Source organism: Epinephelus moara, chromosome 12 (genome assembly GCF_006386435.1).
Source record: "Epinephelus moara isolate mb chromosome 12, YSFRI_EMoa_1.0, whole genome shotgun sequence".
Classification (NCBI taxonomy): Eukaryota; Metazoa; Chordata; class Actinopteri; order Perciformes; family Serranidae; genus Epinephelus; species Epinephelus moara.
Genome location: NC_065517.1, coordinates 37,288,398 through 37,309,441, shown reverse-complemented (window position 1 = coordinate 37,309,441; position 21,044 = coordinate 37,288,398). Strand labels below are relative to the sequence as shown.

The following is a 21,044-nucleotide window of genomic DNA, read 5'->3' as shown; positions in this document are numbered from 1 at the left end:
GGCTAACAGCTAACGGTTAGCCCTGCTAATCTACGATAACCATGTTATTAATTACAAAACGTGCACACAGAAATAGTAATGTTTGTTCAATCATTGTGTTTATTGACTTTACAAACATCAGATTAGTCTAAACGGTGATATAGTGACGTGAAAAATGTGATATATATGTATATATATATATATATAGCTAAACTGCTGTTTTTTTTTTTACCTGGAAGTATTTGTAAACAACAAGGCGATTCCCTCTATAGAGTAGGCTACAATGATACAATACATTTTGATTCCCTTGTATAGCCTATATTTATACATATTTCTGAATCATGTTGAATATTATAACTGGTCAACATGATTCAAGTAGTGTTTTATTAGGCTACAGTAACTTTTTTACATACACATAAATTTTGTTTTTTTAGTCGGCTATTGAAAGAAAAAAACTACGTCACATCCGTATTGCAGTGCATCGTGGGCAATTAAATCAGTGAATTATGCTGAACTCTGCACCCCAAGCGAACGCTCTGGAAGTCTGCAGGAAGTCAGCTTTAGGCCCCTTGTGGACTGGATGAATTGTAGATTTGGACAGCCCTCAGCACTCCCAGACTTTCTGGAGAACGGGCCCGCACAGTCTGCAAGTGCGGTGAAGTTCAGACATTTGGATTCAGCCATAATGTTGCTTTAAGACATGTGGGGGTCCGTATTATATTGTCCACCATTTTTCACAGTGAATTACTGTTGGTAATGGTAATACCCCCCAAACAATGGATTGGCAAAAGAATAATGGCCCATATTTACCCAAGCTGCCTCTCATACAGCTACACTTCCTCCTCTGTCTGTCTCATAATCCTGCCTCTAAAGTAGACACAGGCCTGTGTGCACACACGCACACACACACACACACACACACACACTGTGATGCATGTGTGAATGATAAGGTGTTAATTCTGGAGGTGTCGCCAACATGCTGTCACCCCTCCAACACACTCACAGAGCAACACACAGCTCTTGTTAGACCCTTCCACTCATTTCCTCTTTTTTTCTTCCCCTCGCTGTCTTTAAAATATGTAAGTGATTTGGCCTTTCCTGCCACAGCGTCTGATGGCTTTATACAAAACAGGCTGGTCCGACACACACTCACACATACATACACACACACCTTCCCGTATAACAAGTCTCAGGCTTTAAAGTGCAGGACTGCAAGCTCATGTGTTTAGATCAGTGTTCCAGATAGCACAGCGTCACCTCTACGCCTCACTGACTGCTGCTGCAACACACACATCACACACACTGCCCCAACTTGTGTTTACTTGTGTTTTTCGAGCCCTAATATGCTCGATGGCGGCGCGCTGGTTATGGGGTATTAGTTTTCACTTGTGTCAATGTGTGTTTCCGGCTCTTTCAGATACAGATGTGGAGGATTTGGGGCTTTCTCCTTTCAACACCTCCTCTCTCTCACTGATGAACACAGATAACACCGCCCTCTGTCTCACTCCGTTGTTTTCCTCTTTCATCCCCCTCCTCCCGCTCCCTCTGTCTTTGCGATAATGCTATGTGGATGTTTACTTAGAGATAACTTTATTTTGACTGCTCATGTGCCCCTGTGCCAGAGGTGCTGGTGGGTGTGTGTAGGGGAGGCTGCTGACAGACATGGACAACAGGGCAACAAGAGCACAAAGAGGGTTAAGGTGGGCGTACTTGAGTGTGTGGTTGTTTATGGCGGTAATGGGCTGCTTGGACTGGACCTCGTTTGATCCCTCCACGCCACCTCAGTTAGCACCTCTGTATGCTAGGAAGTGTTGTGTACAAACACATCTGCTCTCTGAACTTGATAATGAGACACCTTAGACCTTTGGTCCTTCAGCCGGCGCTGTTACGGACACAAATAGAAACATCCACATTTCCACACATGCTTGCATTTCAGGCACATTGTTTATGTTTATGATGTTAATCTTTTTAGAACTTTCTTTTCAAGGAAAACTTTACAGGCAACACATATAGCCCAGCTATGCTGCCCACACAGCACATGCTCTGTGTGTGTTTGGGCGGATATGTATGTGCGCTGAAGCAATGCACGTTTATGTGCTAACTTGGCAAAGAAGCGTTTGCATTTTATTAGTTTCTGTCTTTGCATCTGTCGGATGTTTGCTACGTTATATTTAGCGTTTACATCCCTGCGTCTGAAATTAGTCCTGCCATGGTGGAGCTAATTCTGGGAAATATATGCTAAAATAAGGTCCACATAAAACACATTCTCTGGTTTACGCTCGCCTGGCTCTCTCTGATCACACTGCTGTAACCTGCTAATCACAAGCAGCATGGCAGCGCGCTGGTCACGGCCCACTATGTTTAGTGTTTACAAGGCTGAAGCACGGCCCTGTTTAGACATGCTGCTCTCATATAGGCAGAGAGACAACAGATGCAAACACACACACACACAGACATACACGCTTTTTGTAGCGTATGTATCCATCCATGCAGCCCACATGCACGCAACGCACACTAACCGCTCGTCTCTGTTGTTGTAATTGGATTTGAGGTAAGACAGTGCATGTCCTCAGACGGCAGCGTGAGGTTAACACAGACATCTGTGGCTGGGCGCTTACAGTTTGGAATAAATTGGAGCATAATTTTAGATATCTGACCATAGAAGTTAAAGTCTCCACAAGCTTGGATAATGTGTGTCGCCACAGAACAAAGAGCATAATTGGATCTTGACAAGTTGCTGTGTCATCGGGATACCAGCAGTTTGTTCTGTTTGTTCACTCTCCTGCACAGTTCATGTAAGGAGATGACAAAAGAGGTTAAAGGTCACAACATGTGGAAGAAGAATAAGTCAAGGATCATAGCATTTTTATTAAATCAGAATCCACTATTCAATCAGCGTATCAAACCTAAATCTTTTGAAATCCATTATTGACCTAGTTTAAGCCTACTGTACACTAGAACAGTGGTTCCCAACTGGTGTGTCGTGGTCCAAAAGTGGGTCATGGATCCATTCTGAATGGACCGCAAGTGACTCATGAACAAATTAGGTTTGTAAAAAACACAAGTTAAGGGCTGTTTCCTGCTGTAGAGTGAGTGACTAATGGACAGCTGCTTGACAGAGACCAAAAATGTACAATAATATTAAATATGTTTAAATATATCGCAATGTCAAGATAGGAACAACGCTGACTTAAGACAGTTCGGACTTGGTTTTATGACCACCATACACCAAACAATCAAGATAATGGGAATGTACCACAACTCTTGCAAAACTCATGATATTATTCCGACATTGTTTATTTGTCTGCAACAGTGAATAGTGTTAGGTCAACATTAGGTTCATTTTATCATCGTAAAATCAACAGAAACAAAATAAAACTCAAAAAAGCTGTCTTGGTTCGTCTTTCCACAGTAACAACAATCACCAGCTCTAGTTTGGTTGAAATAAACCCTTAATTCACTCAGTTAGACGTAAAAAATGTTGGCTCTATATACACTAAACTTACTGTTTATTTAAACGCAATCTGGTGTATTTGTCGATAGCGATCTCAGCACTGTTTCTAGTCAAACCAAAAGGATCTTACTCTTTAACGAAAAGGTCTGTCTCTGGAGGGATCCTTTCCATAATGATGTCAGACAGTTATAATAATCTGAGCCTGTCAGCGGCAAAACAAGCACTTTTGATGGACGTACATTGGTCTCGCTTTACACTGGACCAGTGTCAAAAAATTGTTGTTCCCATCAGTCACTTCGACATAAAAACATGTAAGTATATGGTCCAGGTTAAAAAAATACCAGAGTTACCCTTTAAGAAAGAGTTGGACCTGGATGCATTTGGAGATTTGTTCTTTTACAAATTTGTACTTATTGTGCCTGATGCAATACAAGCTTCCTCTCCCTCGTCTCTCCTCTGGCCACTCTTTGGGCCCCCGCTGCGTTGCAGAGCGTGACGCCTACTGCAGTCAAGGGAGTCGTAGCCATGCTCCTAAATTAAATACAACTCTCTGAGGGGAGAACGCTCATGGCCACACACACACTGGCAGCGTGCTAACATCTCTTCTACAGTCATCAGACAAATGCATGAACAGTACATGTACTGTCGACACACAGCCATGTGCAGATAGAGATGTATGATCAGGCATGTACATGAAAACACACATATACAAACAGTTTGTATGAGTATGTGTGTGTGCCTCTACTGTTTGTGTTAGGATTTATCTGTTAGCGCTCAGAGGCCAGTGTGTGTGGGATCCAAACACACTGGAATTATGGTAGATGAGGTCAAAGGTCAAGGCCAGGAACACACTACAGTGTGTATTGTGTGTGTGTGTGTGTTTTAGGACAGATGAAACAGTCTAGTCAGGGAGGGCGCGCTGCACGGATCATCAGGCGTGTGATGGAAGGTGTTCACGAGGAATTTAGATTAGCACTGAGAGAAAACAAATGAGAGGAGAGGAAGGGGAGTGAAGGCCGACCTGGGAACATCAGCTCTGTTCCACAAACTACCGTCTAGGAACCCTTCAACAAGGTCTGGGACTGAGCGGTGGAGGGGTTGTGTTTGTTGATGTGATATTCTCTCTGGTCATGAGAGGTTAGGCCAAGAGAGGGGACTCTGCAGATTTGACTTTGTTCAGTCTTGTTTAGTCAGGTGGCTAACGTTAGCTAGCCTTGTAGTTTAAGCCCTTACTGTGCTGCTATTGATGTGTGTTTTTTACTTTTTTTAAAAGGCTTTTCTGCCTTTAATTGACAGGACAGTTGTTGTAGTATGAAAGGGGTAAAGAGAGGGCGGACAACATGCAGCACTTGGGCTGGAACTGCTGCGGCAAGGACAAAGCCCCTGCACATGGGGCGCAAGCTCCATCAGACGAGCCAGTGGGCGCCCTGTTCTAGTTGTTTTGTTGTGCTTGCTGAACTGTTATGCACGTCGGCCTTACAATTATTGACGTTTTCAGTTTTTTTAATTCAGTCTTTTGTGTGTTTCTGCTGAGAAGGACTGATTCAAATCTTGCATCTTGCCCAAAATATTGACAATTTACCTTTCAGCTATATCTCCTCTAGCTAAAGCCGATTTTCACCCTGATTTTGCGTCGTGGAGACTATCGTAATCTTTTGAGTTTTCATACATGGCGACGTGCGTTTCTGTCAGCGGGAGTCTCGCCAACTGGGTTACGATCTGTGTGCACACCACAAGATTTCTCCACCGAGCCCTCGCCGACAGAGCCCAAGATAACACGGTGATGTCACCAAACTATGTTTTTTTAACTTGGAGACGACACATCGTAAAGGCATGGATGTTCTTACCAGTGTTGAATCAGATCTGCCTCCAGGGCCTGGGTCCAAACACAATGTGCTCCCTGTGATCCTGTGGACGCCGCCATTGTTGTTGTTGCTTGCCGGCTTGTCAGTGTTGCCAGATCTTGGGAGAGAAACAAGCAACCAGGGTTATGGAAACAAGCCCAAAAGAAGCGACTATCATGCGTTTAAATAACTTATTAGACGGATATATATAGAGGAAGGTGACGTTTAGAGAGCAAGCCGAAATAAGCAACTCCACTTTAGAAACAAGCCCAAAGTCGCGGCTAATAAGCAGACCTGGCAACCCTGCGGCTTGTCCTCCTCACATTTCCTCCGTCCTCCTGCGTAGCCTCGCGTCACCAGGCTCTTCACGTAGGGAGAAGAGCCTGGTTTCCATTCACCCTGAATTTTGTCTGGATTCTGGTTCTGGTCTAGAGAGCGGATCCGGAATTCACCAAATTCACCAAAGTAAAAGTGTTCGCCAAAGTAAAACTTTAAATTCTGGCGCACCATCGATTTGGGGTGATGAGGGGTGTAAGAAAATCGATTAACCTAATGGCTTGGGCCTTTCCTGTAAATTATAATTAATAATTATAAGTTTCACTGCATTTTTATTAGCTTGGTGCTTTTATTTTGACGGAAAGGCGCATCCATCGAATTCCGGATCCTGTCTCTCTCGCCCTGGTTCCGGTTCCTTACCAAAACAGCCACTAAACGGCCCCAGACTACTCCTGCATGCTGACGTGGGACGTATCCGGCCTCTCATTGGCTGATGCTCCTTGTCAGTTGTGTCAGACTTCTCCAGTTTTCTAGCATGCCAGATATCCAGTCCCAGTCACAGACAAGGGGGCGACTTGCTCGTAGGCTTGTTCACACATGAGGCCTCGTCATGGCAGACGATCTGCCGACTCACCTCCGACCCAAGGTGGCTCTCAAGATCCTCTGCAACGTCAAAGTCGAGGTGCAAATCGTGTAATGTGAACTCGGCTTTAGGGGGCTCCAGTTGATCGGCCATTGATCGTTATCGGCTGCTATTTGTTCTAAATAGTTTGATTGGTGGTCTCTCCAAAGGCCGATCTGAACAGATTATCAGATGACTCGAGGCACACGAGGTAATTTCTGTACTTGCTGCTAAAATGACTTCACTGGTCCAGGTGTCTGAAAAAGATTGTCTCTTAGGGTTACAAGGCAACGTCAGTCCCAGAGCAGCTGACGGTGTTGCACTTGTAAACATCCTAGCCCTTGAGGCTAACATTAGTTAGCATACTACTGTCGGCAGACATTGAAACTGTCTGTACTGGTAGTGTGTGCATGTTCAAGGTTAGAGGAAAGAAAACCTGTGAAGTTTCTCTTTATGTGCGTGATGCAACCTGATTTCAGTTAGGATTGTAAACTCCTGTAGCCCGGCTTTAATCAAGTGAAAATAACTGTTGGTGGCAGCCCTGATCTCCAGCCGTGTTTTGGTGACCAAACCGAGCATTTTAAGCCAAAACGTGATGTTTTCCTAAAGCCAAAGATTATCTTGATGGTGTCCACTGTAAGTAAACAAAAAACATCTCATTAAAGATGTGAAGACAATGGCTGCACTTTTTCTTCTTCCTCTGGAGCTGTACGGACAAAACAGACAAAGCTTCCCAGATCATATAAAAAGCAAAATGACTCTAAGTGGCGTCAACAACCTCTTTTCCCAGCTCTGCTGTCAGCACCCTCAGGATCTGGGTGACACATCAGTTCGCTGGAACCACAGACAGGCGCCAAGGATGCCTCTAATCTGCTCCCGCATCTCTCCTTCTTTCTCTGCTTTGGTCTGTCCCACTCTCTCTGGATTGTCTCCACCCACACCCGCTTACACTTACACCTGCAGTGAGGCGAGACTATCCCGAGCTGGGATCTTTACAGAGGCAGGAGGCCTGATGACACAGCGGCTGGGAGAAAAAGCTTCATCTGTTTCATCTGTAACCAGTTTCTGTGTGATGGTCACTGTTGGTTTCTGGTTCTGCTCTGTTTGGACACGTATGCGACATGTGTTTGTGTGTTTACAGTGGAGCTTGTGTGTTTGATGCCAGCTGAGTCAGAATGAGGGTGTACCAAACTGCGCTGCTCTGCTGACAACAACTTACCTCTATGATATTATACGGGTCGTATCTATAATCTGGGAAGCAGAGGTAACTCGTAGGTCACGATAACAGCTTTAATTAGTCATACTCAGTGATCTTTATTTCTTCTTTTAACTGGCGAAGATGAGGAGACTATGAGAGGAGACAAATGGAGAAGAAACAAATTAAGTCAAGAGTGTCTCTGTTAGGTACCACTGTGTTAAGTGTCCGATCATCTGTGTTTCAGACAAAGACGCCGGCCTGTCATCTGCCTCAATGCGAGCGCACTCCGTTCCCACGACCAACCCGCTGCAGGAGACGATGCCGGGAAGGACACGGCAGTCGGACGCCAATGTAGCATGAGCTCCTATCCCAGTAAGACCATACTACTGACAGTCACACAGCCACATGTGTGTGTACGTTCATGATATCATCTCCCTGTGCTGCTATTACCCACACCTTACCATCCGGTTTAGACCCATGACCAAATAAACACCATTCACACTCCATCTCAGTCCACACACACACTCACACACACACGCACAAGATACAAGGCCTTGTGTGTGTAATTGAAATAAAACGGAGTGTGAGCAGAGGTCATGACCTGGTGGCTCTGGTGATGCGTTATTAACCAGAAGAGTTACGGTTTCTCTCATTCTCACTTTCTCACGTTCCCACCATCGTTTATACATCTCACACATGATTCACATCTGACTGTCTGTCATCGATGTATATTTAACATCTAATGAAAATATGTCTGTGTGTGTGTTTGGATTGTTGCTGGATTTCTTATGACCCTTAAAATTCACCCTTTTTCACTTGCAGTGTTGCACTGCAGCGTGCAGCAGGACGATATCAGAGTGTAGGGTTCAAAATAATAGAAACACTATGAGAAAGGCTCTTGTTTTTTCTGGCTGCTGTACAGAGACGGTGTTACTGTTATGATTTTAGTTGACAAATGTGCATTGTGAACACTTAGCATGCTAGTCCATTCATAGCGTACGATCCAACAGGCTGTTTTTGAATAGAGCTAGGAGGTAAGGGTGCCTGATCAGGATTTTTGGGGTTCATCAAGGATTGCTTGAAGAGGTATACCAGTCAGCGATCACTGGGTTTACTGTGCAGCCCTCTATTTATTGTGTGGTATTATTATCCCCACCAGGCATAAACGTGGAAGGGATCATGTGTTTGGTTGTGTGAGGGAGTGTATGAGTGTATGAGTGTGTGTTCGTATCTGTCTGTCTGCAGCTAATCTTTCAAACTACTGGACCAATCAGCCTCATATTTTGTGTGCACATCTGTGACTGTATGCTCAAGGACTTCTCATGGTTGTGGTGATTCACAGTTGTTGAAAAACCTGTTTTATTGACTGTTTTATACCATCAGTCAGTACGTTTACATGCACGCAGTAGTCGAGCTAAGCTCATAGCTCGGCTAATCAGTCAAGTCGGACTTCTCGTCTCGTCTGAGTATACATGCAGAAGAGAAAATCGAATTTCTGACCAAGTACGTCTGACTCCGCCTCGATAGGTGACGCTGTGTCCTTTTTAATATAGTGTGTATTGAACTAGTTCCGGTTCTTGTTCAGAAACTTTTTAAAATAAATCCATGTTGGGGCGTCGGTGGCTTAGTGGATAGAGCAGGCGCCCCATGTACAAGGCCGTTGCCGCAGCGGCCTGGGTTCGACTCCAGCCTGTGGCCCTTTGCTGCATGTCACTCCCTCTCTCTCTCCCCCTTTCACGCTTGTCTGTCCTATCAAATAAAGGCGTTTTCCTACCATCCATAAACTTCAAAATGTTTAGCTCCTTTAGCTGTTGGACCATGAATGTAGTCCTCGTCCGTCCAGGAGTGCATCTTCTGCTTCTCGGTCGCCATGATGCTTGTTTGTTTTTCTGGGAATTACTGCACTGCTGCTACGTCATCTCCTTCTTTCAGTTGAAAGTCTGCAAAAGAAAAAGTGGTGCATGCGCAGAATGCTGAGTCCAACTCCAGTCAGACTAAGTGGATACATGCAGCAATAGTTCGATTTTCAATCAAAGTATCTAGGTGTGTTAGTCGAGCTACGGATAGTCCAATTTCAGTCAGAGTAAGCTGTTTACATGCATTTAAAAGTCCGATTTCAGTCGAACTAAGCCAATAATCCGATTTTCTCAAGCTGCGTGTAAACGTACTGAGTGACCACTGAGCCCTCACTCCTGTCATCCGGCTGGTAAGAGCCAAAAGTTTTCCGGAAATCAGCTCAGCTAAAAACAGCAAGCTTTACCGTCTGTTGCAGGCAGGCCCAGTTTTTGTTATCTTCATCGCCATCTTGACTAGGGCCCGACCAATATGGATTTTTTGGGGCCGATGCCGATTCCAATACTATGGAATAAAAAAATCCGATAACCGATATATCGGCCGATTAAATTTTTACGTTTTTCAATTTTAAAAAACCCGAAACACCTGCTTTTGATGGCTTAAATATAGTTCAAACACTCGTTACAAAGATATAAATTGAAGGAAGAACATTTTACTATTTTCAAATACTTTCATTATCAGAAATTGTGTGGAACAAGCAGCATATGAACAATTTGAACACAAAATAAATCAAAAATATGATGTGCAAAAAGGCAGTAAACCTCTGGGAAATAAAATAATCATGCAAAATCTATATGGATTAAGACATTCACATGTATGTTCACAGTACCAGAGTTCTTCTTATTATTGCCAATTTAACAGAGGTAGGTTATAGTGCAAAAAGTAACACAAGGACATCATTTCGAAGTAAAACACCATATTCCCTGCATTTTATTAGTGATGAAAATAGAAGTGTTAACATCAGCGCCAATCGGCCAACTTTTGGCCGATTGACGCCAGTTCCACCTGGTGTAGCTCTTTCCAGTCCGCCTGTGACCCAAGTTTGTTTCATCCCACTACATGCCACGTGTCAGAAGTAGACCATTTGCCTGCCTGATTTGGGGATTTTTGATTCTGTCATGTTTTCTTGATATTTTAGCTTCTACCATAAGTACAGTAAGTATGCAGTTAAAATGTTTCCTTTTGAAGATGAAGGAATGAATTTTTATTGGCTTCTGAAATGTGCTGAGGTGCATCGGCTGAAATAAAGCTTGAAGAATTATCTAGAGTGACAGCGATCAGCTTTGGCGGTTGCCTGGTGGAGATCTTGCTTAGGTATCATGTTATCCACTATTCACCTGCTGATGAGAAACTCAGCTTATATACATGTAATCTGAAGTACGTCACTTTAGAAACGTTGATAAGATGCACATGAAACATACAAATGTAACGTATCTGTAGTTTGCAGAAATGTACAATGCCAACATTTTATTCTGGTGACTGGGCTGTCACATGAGTTGTAATCATGCAACATAACATCTCTGACTGTACAGACAAAAGGTGAGTATACACAACTAATATAGTAGTAATGTAATAGCTGGTAAAAAGAGCTGACTGAAACATATGTTATGAGATGAGGTGCTCTGTCTGCAGGCGTATGTGAACAATCCAAAATGCCTTTTTCCAAATGTCTGTTTCTCCTTTTGCTTCCAACCCGTTCCTCTCATCACCTGTGGCAAATGAACACATGATTGCGAGAGTGTAAGGGTGCACATATGTGTGCATCTGTGTGAGAGTGCGTTCCTAGGTGACACACACACACATGGTTTTCCCATAGCTCTTTTACAACCTTTTGCTGTGTAACTCTGACCAGTGTCTAACCATCTGTCCTGCTCTCTGGATTCCTGTAATAACCAGTAAACCCCCCCCCCCATCCTCGCTGCCCTCCACCTCAGACCCTCTGCCCCCGTCCTCACGAGTCCTCTGTCCTCACAGGAAAGGCTGCCGAAACAAAAAGTAGAACCACAAATGTTGCAGAAATTAAAAATAAAGCGAACGTTCACACACGAGCTGTAGAACTCTGCGACTACAATCAGATGTAATGTGATAGTGTGAGATGTCCAAAGTCAGACAGTCGCTCACATAGAGTGTGTATGATATCTCTCTCGCACATACACACACTTTCACAAGGTCACGCACACACAAGCGTTTGCAGTTTTATTCATTTCCTCACACCTTCACACCTGTGTGGCAGACACTGGCCTTGGATGCTTTACACAAACATATGCTTTCTGTACAGCGGTGCAGACAAAGACACGCATTCACAACCACTGAGTTATCAAAATGACACAGCCGGGAAAAGCTGCAGCTGTAGGGAGGGACCCATAAGTCTCTGTGAAGAGATAAAGAACATACACACACACACAAACACTGACACTGATGGACATGGTTGGTTTCCTGTGTGTTGCTGTGGAGGCTTGCTTCCTTTGTAACATGTGTGTGTGTGTTTGTTGATGGTTAACTGGTGTCTTTAGGCTGCATTATATTTAACTGCCCTGCACCCAAAAACTGTCCATCACAGATTAAAAGAAATACATATGTACTTTGCACACACATGCAGAATCGAGGAGGTGTGAACAGGATGGGAGTTGGCATTTGTCACATAAATCTACTGATAAACGCAGTAACTTCAGTCAGCGAAATAAAAACTCAGAGTATTGGTGCTATTTACTACAGCCAATTAAAAGTCAAAGCTTGGAGACGTGTTGCTTGGTAACTTTGCAAATAAAGTGTCGGGTGTTTTGAAGGCTGGTGTCCAGTTGCGTCATCCCGACCCAACCCAGGATACTTTACATACTGTGCTGTATCTGTGCGTGTGGCCCTGATCATGAACTCAGCTGTGTGTATCTTTATGTGTGTGTCTGAGGTGAACTTTGCAACCTGTTTCCACTTCCTGGTTGTCAAATACCGACACCTTATCACGCCTTGTGATTCACAGGGTAACCTTTAGCGTCTCTATGTGACGCTCAGCTGAAACACATTGTAATTAATGTTGAGAAATGGTTGTGGTGAGGTTTGGGCAACAAAACAGTAATGTGATGCACCTTAATGCCCGACAGCTGCACATAAAGTATGTAACACTACGTTAAAACAACCTTTTTGTTTCACTCGGCACATGAACTGTGGTGAAAGTCTGGTTTGTCTGACCCATTCACTTCCCCTCTGTAGCACCCAATGTGAACTTTCTTTTCGACTCTTCTTTCATACGTCAGTTGCTCTCAGCGTCAACTATTGCTGCAGAGTAAGTTTAAAGCCTGGTTCATCTCATAAAGACATTGAAGTGTCGGTATTTGACAACCATGGAATGAGAATAGGCTGGAACCTAGTCATGGGAGATATCAGTGTAGGGCCTGTGTTAGGGCAAATCAAGTATATTGTAATAGATCATTATCAGCTGTATATAGCCTGATACATTCCTAATTTATTCTTCGTTATATAAACCATCATTCTCAGTGTATAATTTTCCTCCGCTCGGTTAAAACACTGACACCTTGGAAGGGATCAGATTTGCTTAAAACAAACTAGCTGACATGTTGTCTGACCACATCTAAAGGCAAAAGAGTTCACACCTGTTTTGAACAGTCATCAGCAGGTGTTTTCGGACTGGATGAATCTTTTCATAGTTTTAATAACCCTACTTTTTCTTTTGTCTGCACCTCAAGAACTTCAACAATCATAGTTCTCAGAGACCCTTTAAAAGGGACATTTTTAGCTCCTATTTCAGAGTACGTGTCTTGGCACAAGATGACTTTTACGTTACCTAATTGTACAGTGATTGCAGGGGCGATTGCTCTGAGACAACAAGGGAGGCTGAACTTCCCGTAAAATTGCATAGAAGAAATGGTCAAATATGCACCATTAAATTTACATTAAAGTAAGAATTTACATAGCATTCCTATGAGACAGCGCTGAGCAGGTTTTTTTCATGCAGCAAAGCGAGACGGTCATTGGATAAATGTGACAAAATCGTCTCTTCCAGGGAGGCTCAGCTTCCCTGGGACCTAATGGAGCGGCAGGCATGAGAGGACGCTCGGTGTATGCATGATGATTGGAGGAATTGTCTTAAACGCTGAATGGTCCGTGTACTTCGCGGCCATTCGCTTTTCGTTTCGAAATAACAAATTGAAACACGGAAAACCAACCATTGTCCGTTTTTTGTTTTGAAATGACCAAACGAAAAAGGAAAAAAACGATCCGTCTCCCATTTTTTATTTGATAATAAAGAAAAGAAAAACGGAAAACGAATCGTTATCCATTATCCATTATCCATTATCCATTATCCGATTTAATTTGGGAATTTAAAAAAACCCTGTGGGAGACTCCTCTCTCTATTTTTTGTTCGTTTCTTCTCTGTGACCAGTAAGTTGCATTCATGTGGTGTTGGAATAATCGGGAAAATTACTTTCCGACTGGGAAAATACACATGAACGCCCGCTCATGTCGGAAAAACAACTCGGAGATGATTTTGGAACAGGAGTTGCCGACTTGACTGAAATTGACGTCACTTTCACGGAAAACTGGCGGACGGAAAGGAACGTTTGGTCCATGGAAATAAAACTTTTTATTAATTCACGTATTGCATATCATTTTTTGCGGACATGTCATGTGTAATGTGGTATGCCGTTAGTTGTTGTCCATGTAGAGTGACCTAGATTAGTTAGAAAAGTTATTTATTAGCATAACATGTCAGTTAAAGCAATATTCTAATAGTTATAGGAAATGTACATGCTCTGTGTGTACATTTCATAGAGCATATGAATGCAACTTACTGGTCACAGAGAAGAAACGAACAAAAATAGAGAAAGGAGTTTCCCACAGGGTTTTTTTTTTTTAAATTCCCAAATGAAATCGGATAACGGATAATGGATAACGATTCATTTTCCGTTTTTCTTTTCTTTATTATCAAATAAAAAATGGGAGATGGATTGTTTTTTTCCTTTTTCGTTTGGTCATTTCAAAACAAAAAAATGGGTAATGGTTGTTTTTCCATGTTTCAATTTTTGAATTTTTTTTTTTTTATTTTGAAACGAAAAACGAATGGCCGCGAAGTACACAGACCCTGAACCCCTTTGTGATTGACAGCGCTTTGGAAATACACACAAGCATCTCCACATTTCCAGCTCAGTCCCATGTGGATATTTGCGAGTGGAGTCTTCTGACAGAGTGCCGTTTTGCTGTGATTCTATGGCATGAGTGTGGTTGAAAAACGGCTTCAATTAAATGTTCATTTTATAAGTTGCTGCCTCGCTACAACATGACACATTTTATGATGTAAACTTAAAGTGAGCTTCCCCTGTTTGAAAGACCAGCAGCTGCCACTGGGTGATTGGTTGAACACGTAAGACAATGCAGCACTGGCAACTACAATTTTTGAAACCTGTTAGTTGTTTGAACAACTGACAACACAAAAGACAAATATCAGCTCGTGACAAAAAAACTGAAGAAAACACAGACAAATGGACCGACAGCCAAGTCCAGACTTCACTGAGCGTTTATGTAAAATTCAACATAACTATCAGTATCTAAAATAGCTGGCTAACATCTCTTCAGAGTTCCTATTGGTGGAGCAAATGCAAACAGGAAAAAAGCCCCTGAGGGTATATAGTTCTTGGGGAGCTCCCCAGTGGACAGTTCCTCTCAGGGAGTCCCCAGAGCTGTTCGGTCTGATTACGATTATAGAGGAGAGACACAGAAAAAATTTAAATCGGGATAACGGTGTACAATTTCAGACAACCTTTTCAAAGAGCCATTTGTTAGTTTAGCGCTCCTTTGTACACTTGAAAAGTGACAGAAGTATTACAGTGGACATTTTACAAAATGGAGAAGATAGCGGCATATGTTACCCATGAATTAGAACTATTTATGTCCTGCAGTGAAAGCAGATTGGTCCCCCCCTTTTTTTAAATTCAATGTGAGTCTCTGTGTGTGTGATGTTAGCAGACTTATTTCTGTAGCCTGGTTCCAGACCATAGACCCCGCCCTCTCAACTGAGTAGGCTTGCATTACTGGTCTGGCATACTTCAATGAATTTGCGATTTATCTCGTCTAAACGATGGACGGACCAATGAACGCCGGGGGTCTAGCGATTAGCCAATCAGCGCCACGCTGATGTCAAGCTGTACGCCGGTGGGTAACTGGTGAGGATAGCAACAATGGCGACCGCTACAGATCCTACAGACCACATTAACGATGCTATCGAGGTATTTCGCCACTACTCGCGTTAATGGAGGACCAAATTAAGGAAGCTGCTAAACTGGATTTAACGGCGATGCAGCTGGGCGTGCACGACGACGGAGACATTTTAAACGGGCAGTGCTCGCTTGTTTTCGGCACCCCCGAGGCATGGATACTAATGACGTCAGATTCTGGGTGAGTCGTTGATCTCTACTGATTGGTTAGGGAAAAAATCAAATTCCCTCCCCCTTGTAAATCGCCTTCAATGGAAGCGCTGTCAGACTGAAGGGTCTGGGAGCTTCAGTCTGACACTCAGGCTATTATTTCTGCAGATTTCTGGGAGCTTCAGTCTGACACTCAGGCTATTATTTCTGCAGATTTCAATGTGGATGTTTTTGTCGGGTTTAAACTCCTGTGGAAATCCAACCTGCTTCCTTTCTGCAAACTCCACAGTCAAAATACACTTGTTTAGGCTTCACAGGGATTATACAGGGTCAGAGGAGTGTTAGTGGATGGGTCAGGGTGGACGGGGTGTCTGAGAATTTTGCAGGTGTTGGACGGACAACTTTTTGCTCAGAAAATATGTTCTCCTTCTTAGACATTTTCTGTTTGAGAAGATTTCCCAACCAAAGAAAGAAGACAGGGACATTAAGTATAGATATAAGAGAGTCAGGGTGTTGTGGTGTGAGTGAGTGAGTGAGTGAGTGAGTGGCTGCTCCACTCTGAGCAGTGTGCTGTGGGGTTAATTAGGCGTATCAGAGACTAATCCCTCTCCAGGGTCATCTGCTGGGGTCAGACCTAAAAAGAGAAAGGTCACAGCAACATCCGGCTCAGCGCATTAATGATGGCTTCATACTGTAGACCTGCGTGTGTGTGTGTGTGTGTGTGTGTGTGAGTGTGTGTTAGGGAGGGGATTGTGTGTGTTGTGTGTCAGCATATATGAGTGTGTTTAGATGACGTTCGTTTGTGTTTAAAATAATTCTGTTTATATCTTGAGAAAAGTAATTTAACCCACAGAGCCGCCTGTTTGAAGCTAGAGTGTGTGTTTATTTGTTGAAGCCTAATGGTAGCAGATGGAACAGTATTGATGATCGGCCTCTGATCACTATTATTGATCAGTGATTACAGTGAAAAGGCTTTACTGTATTCAGCTGAGCGGAGGCACAAACACACTGAGGGAGCTACTGTAGCCCACAGGGGACACACTGCTCTGTGTGTGTACAGCAGAGTGTGTGACTGCTGAGCAAGGACGAGGATTAACACAAAACACGTGTTGACTGACACACACACACACACACACACACACACACACACACACACACATAATCACATGATCACTTTCACTGATGAAAAAACAAATCTGGTTTGAAGGAGGAGACATTTTTGGGGTGACTGCGGTGTTTTGGGAAGACTGCGGCTCAGCAGGTTGCCAATATCTGAGGGTTGGCGGTTCGACCTCCGGCTCTTCCTGTCCACATGTCAGAGTGTTAATCCCAAATCGTTCCTGATGTTTACGCTACTATCTTTCATGGTGGCTCTTTTCTCCAATTTGCGCCTCTCTTAACCAGTCTTACTCGGCAGTTGTTGAATAATGGTGATTGGGCAGTGACTTCCAGCGTCAGCCACGACAAAAAAAAAGCTGTCATTTCATGTCACATGTCGGCATGATACGTGGCCGGTCGCTGTTACTGTTTAATGGTGCCTGGAAGCATCATGGAGAAACATGGCCTGACAACAACAGTTAAGGGGCCGAAAGTCCAAGTAAGGCATGTGGGAGGGGTGGTGGATGGGTCCAACAGTGTTCCCTCCACGTATCATGGTAAAGCCAAACCCCATTCTCTTTTCCTAAACCCAACCACCTGCATGTGTTGGCTAAACGTAATCATGTGCGTACGTACGCTAGTTGGCGGTGTTGTACCAACTTAATCATGCGTTTATTTTGACCCTAACAGTAAGTCAGATCCTGCACGTACAACTACAGCTCCTTAGAACGGGCCTAATTTGTCCTTGATCTCGATGAGGGGACAAATAATGTCCATATCTCTAGGAAAGCAAATCAAAATGCCTGAACTGTGCACTGACAGTCTAAGGGCCCATACACATGCCGCCTGGAAAACGCGAGGTCGGGTGCTGGGCGCTACTTTTGTGCTCTTTTGTACCAGCCTTCAAGAGCACGACGGCAGGTTGCGTCTGGAGTTGCCAAGCAACCTTAACAAGCCATACCATAGCCCGTTTGCCTGTAATCCTGAGTGCAGAGCTGATCTTCTTCCAGGAGCTGTTTTTAAGTGTGTTGGCTCATCATCCGTGGGACAGATGTAAAGCTCTGGCAGCCCTGCACCAAAATTATTACTTTCCCGTATTTATCACAGACCGATATTTACAGAAGGGAAAGATATCTGTCGGCTGTGATTGGTTGTTCCTCATCACATGACGTGCGGTGAGAGCTGCTGTGTTCCAAAAGTTGAACTCAGTTTATCTCAGGGTGCAGCCGTTGACCTGAAAAAAAATGCGTGGGCGCCGCGATGGCATCACTCTGGTGTCTGGCGTGCCTGTTGCCTGTTTAGTTGACAACAGTGAATTTGAGGGTGCAAAAAACACGGCATGTGTACGCCCCCTGATGCTGATTGATTGACTGATTAATGCTATTAATTGAGAAATCGTAAGGTGACGTGACCTGCAGTGCTCCAGGTAACTTTATCCAATCCAATCCAATCCAATCCACTTTTATTTATATAGCACATTTTAAAAACACAGGGTTACCAAAGTGCTGCACAACAAATTTAAAAAACACAGTAAATAAATAAAAACAAGTATTCAGAACACTGAAAATACCTAAAAACAGAAAAATAACCAACCAGTGATTCAATCGCAATACAAAACAGAGAGAGACAAAAACAAAAACAGAGACCGAGACAAAACAGAGCTCACACAAACTCTCATGATGGATTAAAAGCCAGGGAATACTGGTATGTTTTTAAGCGGGACTTAAAAGTTTCCAGGGTAGGGGCCATTTTGACGTGGGAGGGTAGCTCATTCACTTAAAAGTTTCCAGGGTAGGGGCCATTTTGACGTGGGAGGGTAGCTCATTCCATACTTTCGGAGCTACCACAGAAAAAGCACGGTTGCCCCTAGTTTTTTGTCTCGATTTTGGGACAACGAGCTGCAAAAGATCAGCAGACCTCAATGCTCTGGAGGGGGTGTAGATGTGAATGAGGTCCGCGATATACTCAGGCGCCAGCCCATTTAACGACTTAAAAACGAACAACAAGATCTTAAAATTAATTCTAAAATGGACAGGGAGCCAGTGGAGGGAGGCGAGAACGGGGGTAATGTGGTCATGCTTTCGGGTTCCTGTTAAAAGCTGTGCTGCCGCGTTTTGGACTAACTGTAAGCGTGCAAGGGAGGCCTGGTTAATACCAATGTAGAGAGCATTACAGTAGTCCAAACGGGTCGAGATAAAAGCATGAATCAAGCGCTCAAAGTCATTAAAAGATACTACACTTTTAATTTTAGATAAAAGCCTCAGATGATAAAAACTGGTCTTCACTACAGAATTGATCTGTTTATTAAGTTTAAAACCACTGTCCATTTTAACGCCGAGGTTGGTGACTATGGGTTTTAGGTTATTAACTTACAGAAACATTGCGTGCAATAGTCCACCTTCCACCTTCTCTCTGTCACTCCCTCTCAAACCCATGCACACAAACAAGACAGTGGATCAAGATAGATCATAGCCAGGAAAAATCCGGGGAATAGGCTGCATTTCTGTGCTATGACCAAGACTCAAGTAATGAGCACATTTAAATTTCAGTAATTGTAACTGCGTTTTTTGTTTGAAAAAGTAATTAGTTACATGTCGCAGTGGAATTACAGTAACACTTTACCTTATTAGCCTACGTGTATCCAGATCAAAACAAACATGGCAACCCGCCAGCTACCTGGACAGAAAACAGTCGCAACTTTGGAAATGGGTTACAAATGTTTTTTTTATTGTGCTGCAGATGGAATATTTTTCATCCAGATGGTTAGGGAAGTCGTTTAGGGTTTTAAAAACATCATTAGAACAACAGTGTGGGTTTTCCCAACATTACCAGTTAATGATCTTTTAGAGAAACCAATGGTTATCCCTCCTCCACACACTTAAAGTATGCTTCAACAAAACTTGAAGCTGACTTCAGTAATACCGCTGAGAGAATTTCAGGGTATAATAGTGACCTTATTGATTGTAACTGTCACTGTTTTTAGTTTTTGATTATTAACATTGAAAAAGCCTTCTGTTCTTCTCTTATTGCTATTTATTTTAAGTTGTGTATGCTGTATATACTTTGGCACCACTGAAAATGTAGGTTCTCCCTCGATGTGTTTTCAGATGCTTTAAATAATGACATGAAATGTCCTTAAACACATCTATACACATGTACACATATTAACAATTAAAAAATGAATTCAAACGCCCCTCATAAGACCTGGAAAGGCTTTTGTAAATTTGTCTGTCTGTCTCTGCTTCCTCCTCTGAACGTCTTATGTGTTTGTCTGTTTTTACGACAGTCCTGGTTCTGTGACATTCTCTGTAAGACCCTGACTCCTATATTGTGTGTCATCTGCTTTTCATCGCCTTCACATGCATCTCAACTCCAAAATAGAAAAGACTCTATTTTTAGTTTTTATGATCTTCCTCATTATTTGTGTCATTTGGGAAAAATCTGCCGTGTGTCAGGGGGACTCACTGAGAAAAATAAAAGGCTGAAAATTTGATTAAAATTCAATTGTAACTTGTTTAGATGCAAACTTCATTATAACCACACAGTGGAACACGTTGTTGTTTTCTCATTAGCGTACAGTATCTGTTGTGCTAAAACTGACTCACAGACGTTTGTCACTGTGGCAAATGTGACTTATCGCAGTAAAAACAGCGCGGGTGTAATTAATAACATTAACGATGGCTCTGCTCCAGTCAGGTGTCCCAGTGAATTGTGCCAGGAAGCAATCATGCACAATACATTCAATAAGAGAGCTGGCAGTCCTCTCAGTGGAGTGTGGTTATAATTAAGTTATTGACTTCATCTGTGTTTCTCACTGTAATAAAGAAGTTTATTATTTAAGGACTTTGTTTTTGGAGGAACTTGCTTGCTTGGCCATCGCTCTCCTAATTATGAAGTTATTCACTGTCACATAGAGTGTGAGTGTTTGAAGAGACTGTTGATAAAATATGAGTTCTTTAACCCGTCATCTGAAAAACATCATTACGCACAGAAACCTTACACACTGATTCTGATGGGGGTTTTGTTTTTTGTGTTGAAGTCAGTAAAAAGTTGAAGATTTTGCCTAAAATAAAATAAAAAATGTATTTCAGGATGAATAACTGTCTGTGGCTTCATCTGAGCAGGTAAATGACTGCTCAAAGTATGACCATTCTACAGTGTTTTTTCTATGAAAAGATCCAGGCGGAGCTCCAAATGACAAGAGCGCTCACTCGGCTTCAAAACAGTACTGTCAGTGATCAAACAACACTCAGCCAGCTTCAAACATTGTACCTTATTGAAATCAGGTGTGATTATGATAGCTGATGTTGTTTATGACACAGAAACACCATAAAATATCACC

General features: G+C 42.9%; 1 protein-coding gene across 1 annotated transcript in view; it reads left to right on the top strand.

Moving 5' to 3' along the window:
* Nucleotides 1-21,044, top strand: part of LOC126398977 (hormonally up-regulated neu tumor-associated kinase) — a 987,429-nt gene that overhangs the window by 53,630 nt on the left and 912,755 nt on the right. The window contains exon 2 of the transcript XR_007570838.1: nucleotides 7,618-7,745. The gene's annotated coding sequence lies outside the window, so the exon portion shown is untranslated. The remainder of the gene's footprint in view (nucleotides 1-7,617; nucleotides 7,746-21,044) is intronic.